The sequence below is a fragment of the Struthio camelus genome, chromosome 5 (assembly GCF_040807025.1).
Source record: "Struthio camelus isolate bStrCam1 chromosome 5, bStrCam1.hap1, whole genome shotgun sequence".
Classification (NCBI taxonomy): Eukaryota; Metazoa; Chordata; class Aves; order Struthioniformes; family Struthionidae; genus Struthio; species Struthio camelus.
In genome coordinates, this window is record NC_090946.1 from 84,539,397 (window position 1) to 84,551,613 (window position 12,217).

At 50.5% G+C, this 12,217-nt stretch overlaps 1 long non-coding RNA gene across 3 annotated transcripts; it reads left to right on the forward strand.

Annotated features, from left to right (window-relative positions):
• Positions 1–986: 986 nt before the first annotated feature.
• On the forward strand, positions 987–10,447 carry LOC138067563 (uncharacterized). Of its 3 annotated transcripts, XR_011141749.1 has the most exons (3): positions 987–1,476; positions 1,775–1,905; positions 8,475–10,447. It is a non-coding gene; the product is annotated as an uncharacterized lncRNA (long non-coding RNA). The 3 variants fall into 3 exon arrangements; XR_011141750.1 differs by having other exon boundaries at positions 987–1,905; positions 8,472–10,447; XR_011141748.1 differs by having other exon boundaries at positions 987–1,905.
• The last annotated feature ends 1,770 nt before the right edge of the window (positions 10,448–12,217 follow it).

Consider the following 12,217-nt stretch of genomic DNA (forward strand, 5'->3'; position numbering starts at 1 on the left):
AAATATCTGCCCCAAAAAACCAAACTCTTAAACCCCGTGCCCTAGCTTCAGCTGTGAAATCTCACCGCTTTCCTCGGTGCAGGCATCCTTCCTCCCGCTGCGGGCTGCTCCCCGGCCGCGTGCACGCGCCGCGCACAACCTTGGCAAAACCCACCCCAAGACCTTTGGGAGACCAGAGCGCAGAGGCGGGCGGCGGGGCCGCCACGGGCGGGGCCGCTCCCCGGCTGCACCGGGAGCTCCCGCCGGCCCGAGGAACCCCCCCACCCCACCCCGGCCGCTCTTCTGCGGCACAGTGCCGGTCCGCACCGCAACCAGCCAGGCGGCCCGTCAGTCCTGCCTGCGGCTCACGGGGGGCAGAAGAGCGGGCCAGGGCCCAGGCAGGGCCGACGGGCGCCACGCGGCGCCGGCACCGGGCGGAAGCCGGTACCAGCCCCCGCTGCCCCGGCTCGGGGCTCGCTCCTGAGCAGCTGCATCCACGGCGGCAGGAGCGCGGAGCTGTCTCCGCCACACCCGCTGATGCCCTCGACAGAGCACTCCCCCTGCACACGCCGGCGCCGCAGAACCGGCCGAGGCACCATCAGCAGCAGGGAGCCGAGAGGGCGGGGACGGCCACCGCTGCGCGGCGGACGGCGCCCCGACCACCACCACGACATGCCCACCCGGCGGCTGCAGAGCGCATGCGTCGCCCGGACGTGCCCACACAGAGGGGTACGGCGGCCTACGGGGGGGGGGGGGGGGGGGGGGTGAGTCCAGCCACGCGTGCGTATTGCTGCCCCCGGCTGCTCACAGAGGATACGACTGCTGCAGCTCACGCATGCGCACTGCCGCCCGCCGTGCTCCCGGCTGCCCCAGGGGGTCACAAGGGACACTGCAGCCGGCGGCTCACGCATGCGCACTGTCGCCGCCGTGCTCCCGGCTGCCCGAGGGGCTCGCACACCGCCACGCTGCGGCGGCCGGCGCACGTACCGGGTGCCGCGCTTGCCGCTTCTCAGCCTGTCTTTGCTCGGCGGCTACAGGCAGAGCCGACGAAAGGCCGGCCGGGGAGGGGGGATGCTGAGCGGGCGGAGGCTGCTGCTGCTGGCGGGCCGCCAGGCGCTGAGGGCAGCGGTGAGCGGGGCTGGAAGCGCGGTGCGGGGAGGAGAGGCGGCAGGAGAGGCAGCGTCGGCACCCGCTGCGGCAGGCAGACCGGGCCGCCTGGCGCCGAGGCCCGGCAGTGTCCGCCAAGGGGCACGTCCCTGCAGGTAGCTGTGCGCGCTCGGGTGTCTCCTACCTGCTGAGGCCATTGCCGCGTCGAGGCGGACGTGCAGGGACAGGAGGTGCACAGCAGGTAGGCCTGGTCCCTCCCGCTCTGCGCGCTGCTCTTCTATCTCGCCTTTAGGTCCCAGGTTCCTCCCAATGGAGGCCAGCACAAGCACGCTCATTCTTGCAGCACAGCCACTCTGGAGGTGCAGGGAGGGCAAGCAGGCCCTCCCTCAGGTAAGATTTTGGCATGGCATCCTCAAACAGAGCCCAAGCATGTTGCTGAGGGTGAACACTGCATGCTGGCCAGCAGACAGATGACTGAGACTGGTGTGTGGCAAAGGCTGGTCTGGGGCAGGTGCATCTGCAACCCATGCCCCTCTGCAAGAGAGCACAGAGTGGGGGCCTCACTGTAGGAGAAACTTTTCCAAAGATGGTTTTAGGAGCAAGGAAAGAAGTGCCATATAGTACTGTTGAGTTCTGTGGTTTACCCCCTGTCAAAAGATAAGACCACCTATCCCTTTTTTTCTCGCAGGAGCTGCAGCTGGAGCAGATGCAGGTTGCTCTGGGTGGCCTTGGAAGCCTGGAAAAAGAGTTTCCTCTCACCTCTGGTGGCTAATGCTCAGGGTCTTAGTCCTGGCTGACAGCCCAAGACATATCAGTGAGGTCAGTGCATCCCTTTGGGCTGCCAGGGACATCTGCATTTCTCTTGCCTGTTGCAGACATCACTGTCTCAAGGCAGAGATGCTGAGGAAGGCAGAAGGTGGGGTGTTTCCAGGACATCTGGCACTGCTCTGTGATGGGAACAGCACTGCTGGGTCTGCCTCAAGGAGCTGTTTGACCTTCCCTAGTAGGGCCACAAAGTCTGTGTGAAGCCTCACCTGCCGATTTGGAGCTTTATTTTGGTCTGTTTACCTGGAATAAGCAGTAATCCCTACAGTAAGAATTTTCGTGGCTAGACGGCTAACTTGTCACCTAACCTGTCTTTGCCTTGCTTCATTTGGTCTAACTGCTTAATGTAGTAGCAATAACTTGGGAACCCAGAATAAAAACTGCTACAATGCGTAAGGAAGGATCTGCATTTGTTTAGGTTGGGGAAACACAATTAAAGCTTTGGAAAAATGCTCAAAAATGACTCACCCATTGACCTGGGCAGCTTGATTCATTTGCAGAATAATCCTCTGAGGGCCAGCAACTCTAAGAGAAGCAGCTAAACCCGTTTTGCTGATTTTAGTGATGCTATTTTAAAAAGCATGTAAGTACAGAAGGGGTCTGGAAGGGGTAGCAAACAAGAAAGGAAGGAGTAAGAAAGGTTTGAGCGAATGGAAAAACTAAGTTCTATGACTACTGAAGTTGTTAAGGGCTGAGTGAATTGGGGGTTAGTTATGTGCATATGAAGGTCTGAAAGGGGTTAATGCATGAGGAATAGTAAAATACCGTGACTGAACACAGGGTTCCTCCCCAGTCTGAGCCCGTGGGTGCACCTTCGCCCTTGCAGACACAGACACTCTGGAGATGTAGGGATACAGGCAAGCAGGCCCACAAGTGGACTTTGGGCACAGGGCTTTGCAGAGAGTTCTGCGTGCTCAGCAGGTGAGTGGAACTGGAGCATGTTAAGGGCTGTTCTGGGCTGTCTGGATCCATCTGATTCCACTCACTGTCCCTCTGTCCAGCTTTCCATCTTTCTCTTTCTTTCCCCGTAGTTCTGTTTGGTACCCCCTCCCTTTGTTTAGCTACTCATTCTTGCCTAGCTTCCCATCCCCCTTGTACTCTTTGCATCCCTCTGTCAATATCTGCATCCCTCCGACTGGCTCCCTATCGCTCTGTCCAGCTCTCCATCATCCTCTTCCTCTCCTGATCCAACTACTCGCCCGCTGTCCCTCTGTCTGGCTCCCCATCCCTCCGCCGCTCTCTGCCGCTCTTGTTTGTCTCTACGCCTTTCCAGCCCTCTGTCCACCTCTCCAGCCTTCTCTTTCTATTTCTGTCCCTCTGTTCAGCTCCCCATCCATCTATTTGTCTCCCTATCCCTCTTTTCCCCTGTTCCATCTCATCTCTCTGTCTGACTTCCCCTCCCTCTTTTTTTCTCTCTCCACCTTTCTGGCTGGCTCTTCGCTTTGACTGGCTCCCTGTCCCTCTCTTGCAGTCCCCATTCCTCTGTCTGGTTCTCTGGGGGAAGAGGGTAGGAGAACCCAAGAGTTTCAGAACACTATTCTGTTGAATCTGTCAGCGTGTTTGATCTGTGCATGTGTGAATGAGATGCATCTGTATCATTGACATGGGTCATTAATTCCTAACTGCTGACTTGGAGCGATGCTTGAGAGGTCATACCAGAACCTCAGTTGCTTCTAGGCGTTCATAAAGTTTGGGAAGCCTGTAGAACAAGCTTCTGATTTCATCTTGGCTTTATACAGTTCTGAGGCCTACATTTACACAAGCCACCGACCACCCCTTTTAGGTATGGTCTGAGTTATAGGGTCTGTAGATGTTTTATCCATTTTTTTTCTTAACTCCATGCATCTTGCTGAGTGGAGTCAGGGGAGTAGCCAGCCTGTCAGCCTATCCATTAGGGCTCTTTTGGGGAACAAATCACTCTTTGGCTTATCTGCTGGCCAGCCCTTGAGAAGCTTTGGCATATGAGCCTTACAGTTCTCTCTGAGCACAGTCAATACCTTTTCCTCTCAGCCTTTTCTTACAGTGACTATGTTTCAGCTCTACCTCAGGAACTCATTCATTCTTGTATGTGTGGCTTTTTTGGGGGTGACATTTAGCCTGACACTGGGGTTACAGTTATGAATATTGTCCATATCCAGCAATACCTCAATTCTGTACAGTTTTCTGGTCTTTTTTTCCCTATCAATCTGTGTGTCATGGTTTATAGGTGTCTTACCTTACAACGTGGCTAAAATATAATGATTAATAATTCAATAACACAGATAATTAACTTCACAAGCAGGTACATAATAAGGTTGAAAACGTAGTTCCCCATTGGCTGCCATCCCTTAACCAGTGCACAATTCAGTGAGCTATTCTGCCTGCGATACCATCCTCATTGGTTCCCCTGCTCATCAAGTATTTTTCCAGTTGTTTCTTGAAGAAGAGGTACATTTCGTACATTGATTATTGGGTAAATTAGATAATTTTTGTGGTACGCATACAAACACAGCTGTATCTCACAAACAGTTACAGACTGGTCAGAAATCAATGGAACAAGTTCATGGTCACACTTGATGAAATCACGATTTAGTCTTTGAAGCCTGAAAACTTATCTTCATGTATCTAATACATATTTTGCTCTGCTGCTTGCCAGCTGTATGAGACCACTGAAAACATTCCACATTGTACACCCAGGAAGTGCTTGTGCTCTTGTTGGGTTCTTGCCGAGCACTACCTGCAGGGGCTATGCTGTGCTATTGAGCCCTTCCCCACCTTTTTGATGAGGGATACTTGCAATTGATATTAGCAGACGTGATTGTTCGCATAGCTTCCGATTCATTCTTTTTCTTGGAACTCCTTTTTCTTCTGCTGTTCTGGTTCCTCTCTCCCTGAAGTCAGCAGGTTCCGGTAGTGTTCGTATTCTCAGGGCAAAAGTCTTTCACAACTCATATTTTAGAGATGTGATTGTTACACTTGGGATTTTCCTCTCAGGAGTTACTGCATGTGCCAATAGCTAGTTACAGAAATAGCTGTGCTATAGCAGAGAGGTGTGGTTGCGTAACACAGTAATACCACACTCGTACTTGTAGCACGATTATTGGACAAAATAGCAACAAATCTGGTGGTGTAGAACTGAAAGATGGTTGTTTCCATTACAAAGTGCTAAATGCAGGTTTTGATATGTGCTGTTACGCACCTAAGTCCAGGTCCGAGGGGATGTGCAGAAAAGCAAGTTCCTTTTTGTTGAGTGGGATTTTTCAACCTCAAAGAGGTTCCTTTTTGCAAAGATACTGCATACTTTTTATAGACTTAAGAAGATGGTTCTCAGATTAAACGGCTTATTTGCAGTGATCAGTATCTGCGGCTATTTTTCCAAAACAGGAATATTGGAGCTGTGTAATTTTACAGTTCACTAGTCATCTCAGTAACAGAAATACTTTTGTCATCAAATTAGTATGGGAGTACACATTGTGCACGTGTGGTGTTTTGCGATGCCCATAATTGAGGAACCTCTATCTTCTGCTGTGTGTAAATTTCTGCTCCTCCCAGGGCAAGGCTGTATTGAAATTCCAATACTGAAAAGCTGTACACAGTCCGTTCAAGTACGGTGTGCTGTGGGAGGCTTTTCTAGACTTAAATGATTTACCTGGGCTTCTCATAGTTCTCAGAGATGTAAGTATATTTTGTAAGTATGTGAAATTATAGCTTTCCCTATATGTGCAGTTTTCATGTTACGTGTGGAGATGCTGCTTTGTATGCTGGTGATCTGTTAATTACCATAGCCAGTAATATGCTACTGCCCAGGAGGGATATATATCATTAGCGAGAGAAACAAGGTTTCTCTTGCTTGGAGGTGGAGGCAATTGGATCAATTGCTTGCCTCTGATCTCTTGGTTTGTCTACATTTTACTCTTCTCCAGCCTCAGGAGTTCATCTTAGAAGAAAGTATTACATCTTCTCCTTTTGAGATATATCTATCTATATCTATCTATCTATCTATCTCTCTCTCTCTCTCTCTCTCTCTATATATATATATATATATATATATATGAGATAACAAAATGAAACAAAAAGCAATGAAAGCAAAACTAAGCAGTGTATGGCTAACGATATCCACAGGGTTGGATTGGATTACTTAGTCTTCTATTCTGCCCATGGGAGACAAAAATAACAAATGACTGTTATTAATACTAGCTTTGTAATCTCAACTGGAACTTCTCCCTCTGTTTTTGTTGATATAGAGGGTCTAATTGGTAGTCTTTTTCCTTTATTTATTTTATAATTTATTAGCTAATTATTCTTAATCAGCAGTTGGGCAGTTCTCCATCTGCATGTATTTGCCATCGATTACATTTATGCTCTAAAACAGACTGACAATTTCATGTTTTAATTTAAATGAGGAATTGTTACGTGTATGTGAAGATTGTGATCTTTTTCATTTTTGAAAGAAATGCTGGGTGTAATACATCAATAAAATTAATGTACTTTAGGGTTAACCTTAGCAAACAGTAAACAGACTGTTTAAGTTCTGATTAGTAGGTGGGTATAATTAGTGTCCAGTATTCATCTCTACTGTAGTCTTCAACACTTTCTATTCTGGTGCAATCATAATACTCTGCTCTTTAGAGTTTACTCCTCCTAGATTCCTTCTGTAGTTAGGCTCTCACATGAAAGAACATTGCTGCAAGCAACAATCATTAGGTTTAGAAGCTTCTCTTTGAGTTGTTGTCATCCTTAGGAAGGTTACCCTGTGACACAAAAGGGAAAGACTTTTCAAAGACCATTAGGTTACTATGTTTTTGGGGCACTTAAAACAAACAAACAAAAAACTGAAAACAAAAAAAACCCCAAACTTTAACAGTGATGAAACTACTTATTACTACTATGCCCGACTACCAGAAGGTTGTGTATGTTTGAAGTCCACCTAAGATTTGCAATCTCAGACTTGTATTACAGCTTCTTACGTCCTTTTTGTTATTGTAATAGTAACCTATCCTCTTTGATCAACATGTTTAGTTTAAGGCATTACAACCGTTTCTCATGTCCATGTATTCTATATTTTGTTCTTCTTGAGGAAGATTTCGGTAGAAACGGTTTCACAGATGTGATTTTTGTTAGCCTTTGTCAGTTTTGTAAACTTTCCCATGGTGTGATTTTCTTGTAGAAAAATATATGCAACTGCAGTCATTGTTTGGTAAACAAGAAAGATATTCTTTTATTTGTAACATAATTTTTTTCTTTTTCCGTCTGTTGTCACCACTCCTAGCCAAAATTGTGCATTAAGTTGTATAACAAGTAGAAGTCCGCTTTGTCACACATATGGTGTCTAAAGGTGAAACCAATGTCAGGGCAAGGGTTTTCTTGGAGGTGAGGAATGTGGGAGAGTTAGAGCTCTTGACAGAAGCTAGGATATATACAAATTGTGTCATTTAGGTTGTCAGAGTTGTGATTTTTTGTTTTTAAGTAAAAATTCTTGTCAATTTCTGCCTAGAATCTCTCATAGAAATATCCTGGAGATGAGTGAGTAATGGTTTGGCCAGGTTTGTTAACTAGCACCATGGTCATAGCTTTTTACAAAAAGTCATAGTTGAGATCAAGCGCACGTTCCTTCCTTGAACATTATTGTGAAAAGTGTATGTTAGTGATATTTAAAAATAAGCCCGTGGTACCAAAGTAGCAAGTGTAGCGAAGACTAAATGCTCATTTTGGTATTATGCTCTCCTAGAAAAGCATTTAGAGCAGATTAAAACATTGATTGTACTACTTTACTTACTGAGTGGACCATGGTACATCAGAAAAACCTGCAGTGAAGGAGATCCAGTGGTCTGATCTCTTTGCCATTTGCTGTGGGGTTTAGAACAAGTTGTACCAGACAATTGTGTCCCCTTAGGCCCCAGGAGGTTATTTGGTCATCTTAAAGCTCTTGCAGCTTGGTTCGAAGAAGGTGGCTGCTAATCAAAAGTAATGATAATTCTGAGGATTCACTGGAAACTTAAAAGACAATAATTGCCCTTTTTCAAAGGCTGTGTGCTTTCACTAATACCTGCAGTTATCAAGCCACTAGGTTTTTCTGACAGTAACAGCCTTTAAGCTGTGATCACTGCTCAAAAAGTCCAGATGTTTTAGAAACTGAACAAGCCTTCTTAGCTTGTTGACTGCAGTACCTCAAAAGATGGCCAGAGTGCTGATATTTTCATGCTTTAGTGTGGTAGGCATACTCTGTGCAAACATACCTTGTGTTTAAGCTTAAAAACTGTGCAGAATGTCAAGGAGCTCTCTTTTTGTTACACAAAGCAATTAGTCAAAAGGCAGAGGTTGAAAGTCCTAAATAAGGTCATTGCTTGTTTAGGGGTTGCAAATGTGATGGAATTTCTTCCTTTTAAATCTCATCTATAATATGCTTGCTAGAAACACCTGGGAAGAAAAAAAAGGAATATAAATTTTATTATTATTAGCAATATTTATGCATTGTGGACAGTTCCTAGGGTACCCCCATGTTCTTCTCCCCTCTATGTTACCCCCAAATTTATCCCTTTTGCAGTATTTTGGTGCTTATTTTGCTCCTTCTTGTCCCAAAGCAGGTCAGAGTTCGGTGTGGACAGAAGGAGAAGGAGCCAGCTGTGGGTAAACGGGTCCTGGATGGCATTGCGGGGACACCATGAGTCCTGGGGCGCAGCCCATCTTCAGCACAGGGAGAGGCTGGAGTGCTGTTATGGTGAGCGTTGAGAGAGGTAACTCTCTTTGGATTTTGTGGCGTTTCATTCTCCCCCCGATCCCTCCTTTCAAGTATTTGTGCTCTGTGGATGCCTCAGTTTGGCTTTTTGTGACTTTTAGATTGCCCCGTTGAGGTTCTTTTTGCCCCCGAGGTCCTTGCTTTCACCGTCTTGTCCCCACAGATCCCTGAATTGTTTCTTCTCCCATGCCTAGCCCACCAAATCCCTTCCTTTCCCATTTTTGCTACCCCTAGATCCTTCCTTTTGCAGTTGTGAACCACCAGTTCGCTCTGTTAAGCTTTTCATGTACCCTACATCCATCTTTTGGGCTTTTTGCTCCCATCCCCTCCCCCCAAATCTCTCTGTAAAGCTTTTTTTGTGCCACTTATATGCTTCTGGCTCTGTGTGTCCCCACCCCCCAACATGGGTTTTTGTGTCTCCTAGATGCCTTCTTTTGGCTCTTTCTGCTGCCTGCCTCCCCCCCCCCCCCCCCCGCCCCCTGTTGAATAAAGCAGTGATTAAAGGCAAACTTGGTATCTCTTTATGCAGCTGCAACCCTTTAGCTGGGAAGCAAATACCTTATTGTGGTTTGTAATATTTCTGGGCTAACTCTGGAGAAATCCTCATGACAGCTTGGATCCAATGTTCTTCCCACAAGTAATCTTGCCTTTTCCTTTACTTTATTAAACAAACAAAAACAACGCCTTTCTGAGCCAATACTGAACAACTTGGTGGATGTGCTTCTAACACTACTGTAGTGTCACAGGAGGCAGCTGAGAGCAGTCAATAACCCAGTGTTCTAGACGTGCCAAGGCAGGAAGAAGTGGACTAGTTATTGAGCTTCCCTCGAGAGCGGAGAGAAAGATTCCCAATGGGAGGTTGTGTGCTCTCTAACTATTCTGGAGGCTTTACCTTGGGATGCATTTCTCTGGGTAGGCCGAAACACTCGTCGCCCCTAGCAGGTAAGGGCCAGTTGAACTATTTCTACAACAGCCAGGACCACCTTGTGCTGAGGGCTCAGCAGTACCAGAGAAGTGAGGGTATCCCAGGGGTGGCTGCAGGTGCCTGGGTTTTTCCTGCCCACCTCAAGGCATGGGTTTGGGGGAAAAAGGGTGGGGAGGTTCAGGGGCCTTGCAGCACTCTGCACCATGAGTGCGCAGAGTAGGATCTGCCTGGAATGCATATTTGACTTTCCCTGGTTGTTTTTTTTTTTTTAAACCTTGGCTTTAGGGCTGAGGTTTCTCTCCAAAGCAGGCTTGTACGTGTTTGCCTTCGCTCATGTAGAGGCAGATGGCCTGGAGGCGTGGGGGGGCAGGCTGTCCCGCGAGCAGGAGTTTTGTGCGGTGTCCCAGGGAGGAGAGCTGCGATGTACCTCGTGTGCCCAAGGGTGTCAGTAAGCGACAAGATGATAAGTGGCTGTCAGTTACAGAGCTACTTCTTTGCCATTCCCCGTACTAAAGAAAAATCAATTTACGGATTGGCTTTCACATGTAGAGACAGACAATGTACCTTTCCTCAGGGGTAGCTGGGGTTTCACAATGCCCCTGCGATAACACGTGGTTGTTGTCAGAGAAGTGTTAGCCAAGTTGCCTGCAGAGAATATAGCAAAGGTGTTACCTTAATGCTGTGGTGGGCAGAACTACGGAAAAAGAGGTGCGAGAGTATCGGAGCCTTAAAACGGACTGGACGGGACAGGATTTAAGGTCAGTTTGTGTACAGTGCACAAGTAGTGCGACCCCAGGATCATTGTACGGGTACTGTAACTGGGGAAACAGCATGCTGACAGAAGAAGAAAGGTTAAATCTTTGGGTGAAATAAAGGGTCCTTCCCATCAATCCTGAGTAAGAGGGTCGCATTTCTTAGAGCGGCGTATCCATCACTGTTGTGGTAGCAGCAGAGCACCGCAGTGGGAGGTTCTGGAAAGGAGTCAGGAGCAGAACTGGCAGGAGGCTCTTTTCCCTGTCCGGATGGAAAAACGGCTGTAAGCACGCTTGCCAGAAACCGAGGAGGCCGAGGCCGAGGCCGAGGCCCGGCTGGGGCCCTTGCCTTGGGCCCTGACTGCGGGCACCCGGCGCGCCCTGCCGCCCGAGGCCTGCTCGCCCCAGGTGCGACTGCCACCGCCACCACCCCTCGGCGCTGCTGCGCCCCGGTGCTGCGCCGCCGCCGGGACACGGGGTGCTCGTGAGGTCCCCGCCACCGTCTCCTCCTGCAGGACACAGGTGCCCAGGGGGGACGGTACGAAAGGGTCGGGGCGGCCCGACCGGAGGGGTCGCGGGGGCCGCTATGCCAGCGGGGTCGCGCACGCGCACTGGGTCAGACCGGCTCGCGGCTGCCCTCGGGCGGGAGCGGTAGCCGACTGCGGCAAGCGGAGTGGCGCATGCGGATTGGGGGGCGACCCGCTTACTCCCTGCTGCCCTCAAGTGACTACGAACCGGTACTGCAGGCAGGGGATTAACGCATGCGCACTGCTCCAGATGTGCTCCATGCTGCCCTCGGGTGATGCCACCCCAATAGTGCAGCCAGCCGACGAACGCATGCGTCCTGGACGCATCGGTTCCTTGGTGCCCCTCGAGCGCGGCCCACCGCTACGAGCAGCAAGTACTGCAGGCAGCCGCTGTGCCCATGCGCACTTGCTCGGCGTGGTCGGATGGGGAGAAGTCAGTACTGCAGGAGAAGCGGGGCGCAGGCGCAGTGGTTTCGGCGTGGCTCGTTGGTGCCCTCGGCTGGCGAAAGTACGGTACTGCAGGCGAAGCGGGGCGCATGCGCAGTGGTTTCGGCGTGGCTCGCTGGTGCCCTCGGCTGGCCAGAAATCGGTACTGCAGGCGAAGCGGGGCGCAGGCGCAGTGGTTTCGGCGAGGCTCGTTGGTGCCCTCGGCTGGCGAAAATTCGGTACTGCAGCCCGAAAAATCGGTACAGCAGGCGAAGCGGGGCGCAGGCGCAGTGGTTTCGGCGTGGCTCGTTGGTGCCCTCGGCTGGCCAGAAATCGGTACTGCAGGCGAAGCGGGGCGCATGCGCAGTGGTTTCGGCGTGGCTCGTTGGTGCCCTCGGCTGGCGAAAGTACGGTACTGCAGGCGAAGCGGGGCGCATGCGCAGTGGTTTCGGCGTGGCTCGCTGGTGCCCTCGGCTGGCCAGAAATCGGTACTGCAGGCGAAGCGGGGCGCAGGCGCAGTGGTTTCGGCGAGGCTCGTTGGTGCCCTCGGCTGGCGAAAATTCGGTACTGCAGCCCGAAAAATCGGTACAGCAGGCGAAGCGGGGCGCAGGCGCAGTGGTTTCGGCGTGGCTCGTTGGTGCCCTCGGCTGGCCAGAAATCGGTACAGCAGGCGAAGCGGGGCGCAGGCGCAGTGGTTTCGGCGTGGCTCGTTGGTGCCCTCGGCTGGCCAGAAATCGGTACTGCAGGCGAAGCGGGGCGCAGGCGCAGTGGTTTCGGCGTGGCTCGTTGGTGCCCTCGGCTGGCGAAAAATCGGTACTGCAGCCCGAAAAATCGGTACAGCAGGCGAAGCGGGGCACATGCGCAGTGGTTTCGGCGTGGCTCGTTGGTGCCCTCGACTGGCGAAAATTCGGTACTGCAGGCGAAGCGGGGCGCAGGCGCAGTGGTTTCGGCGTGGCTCGTT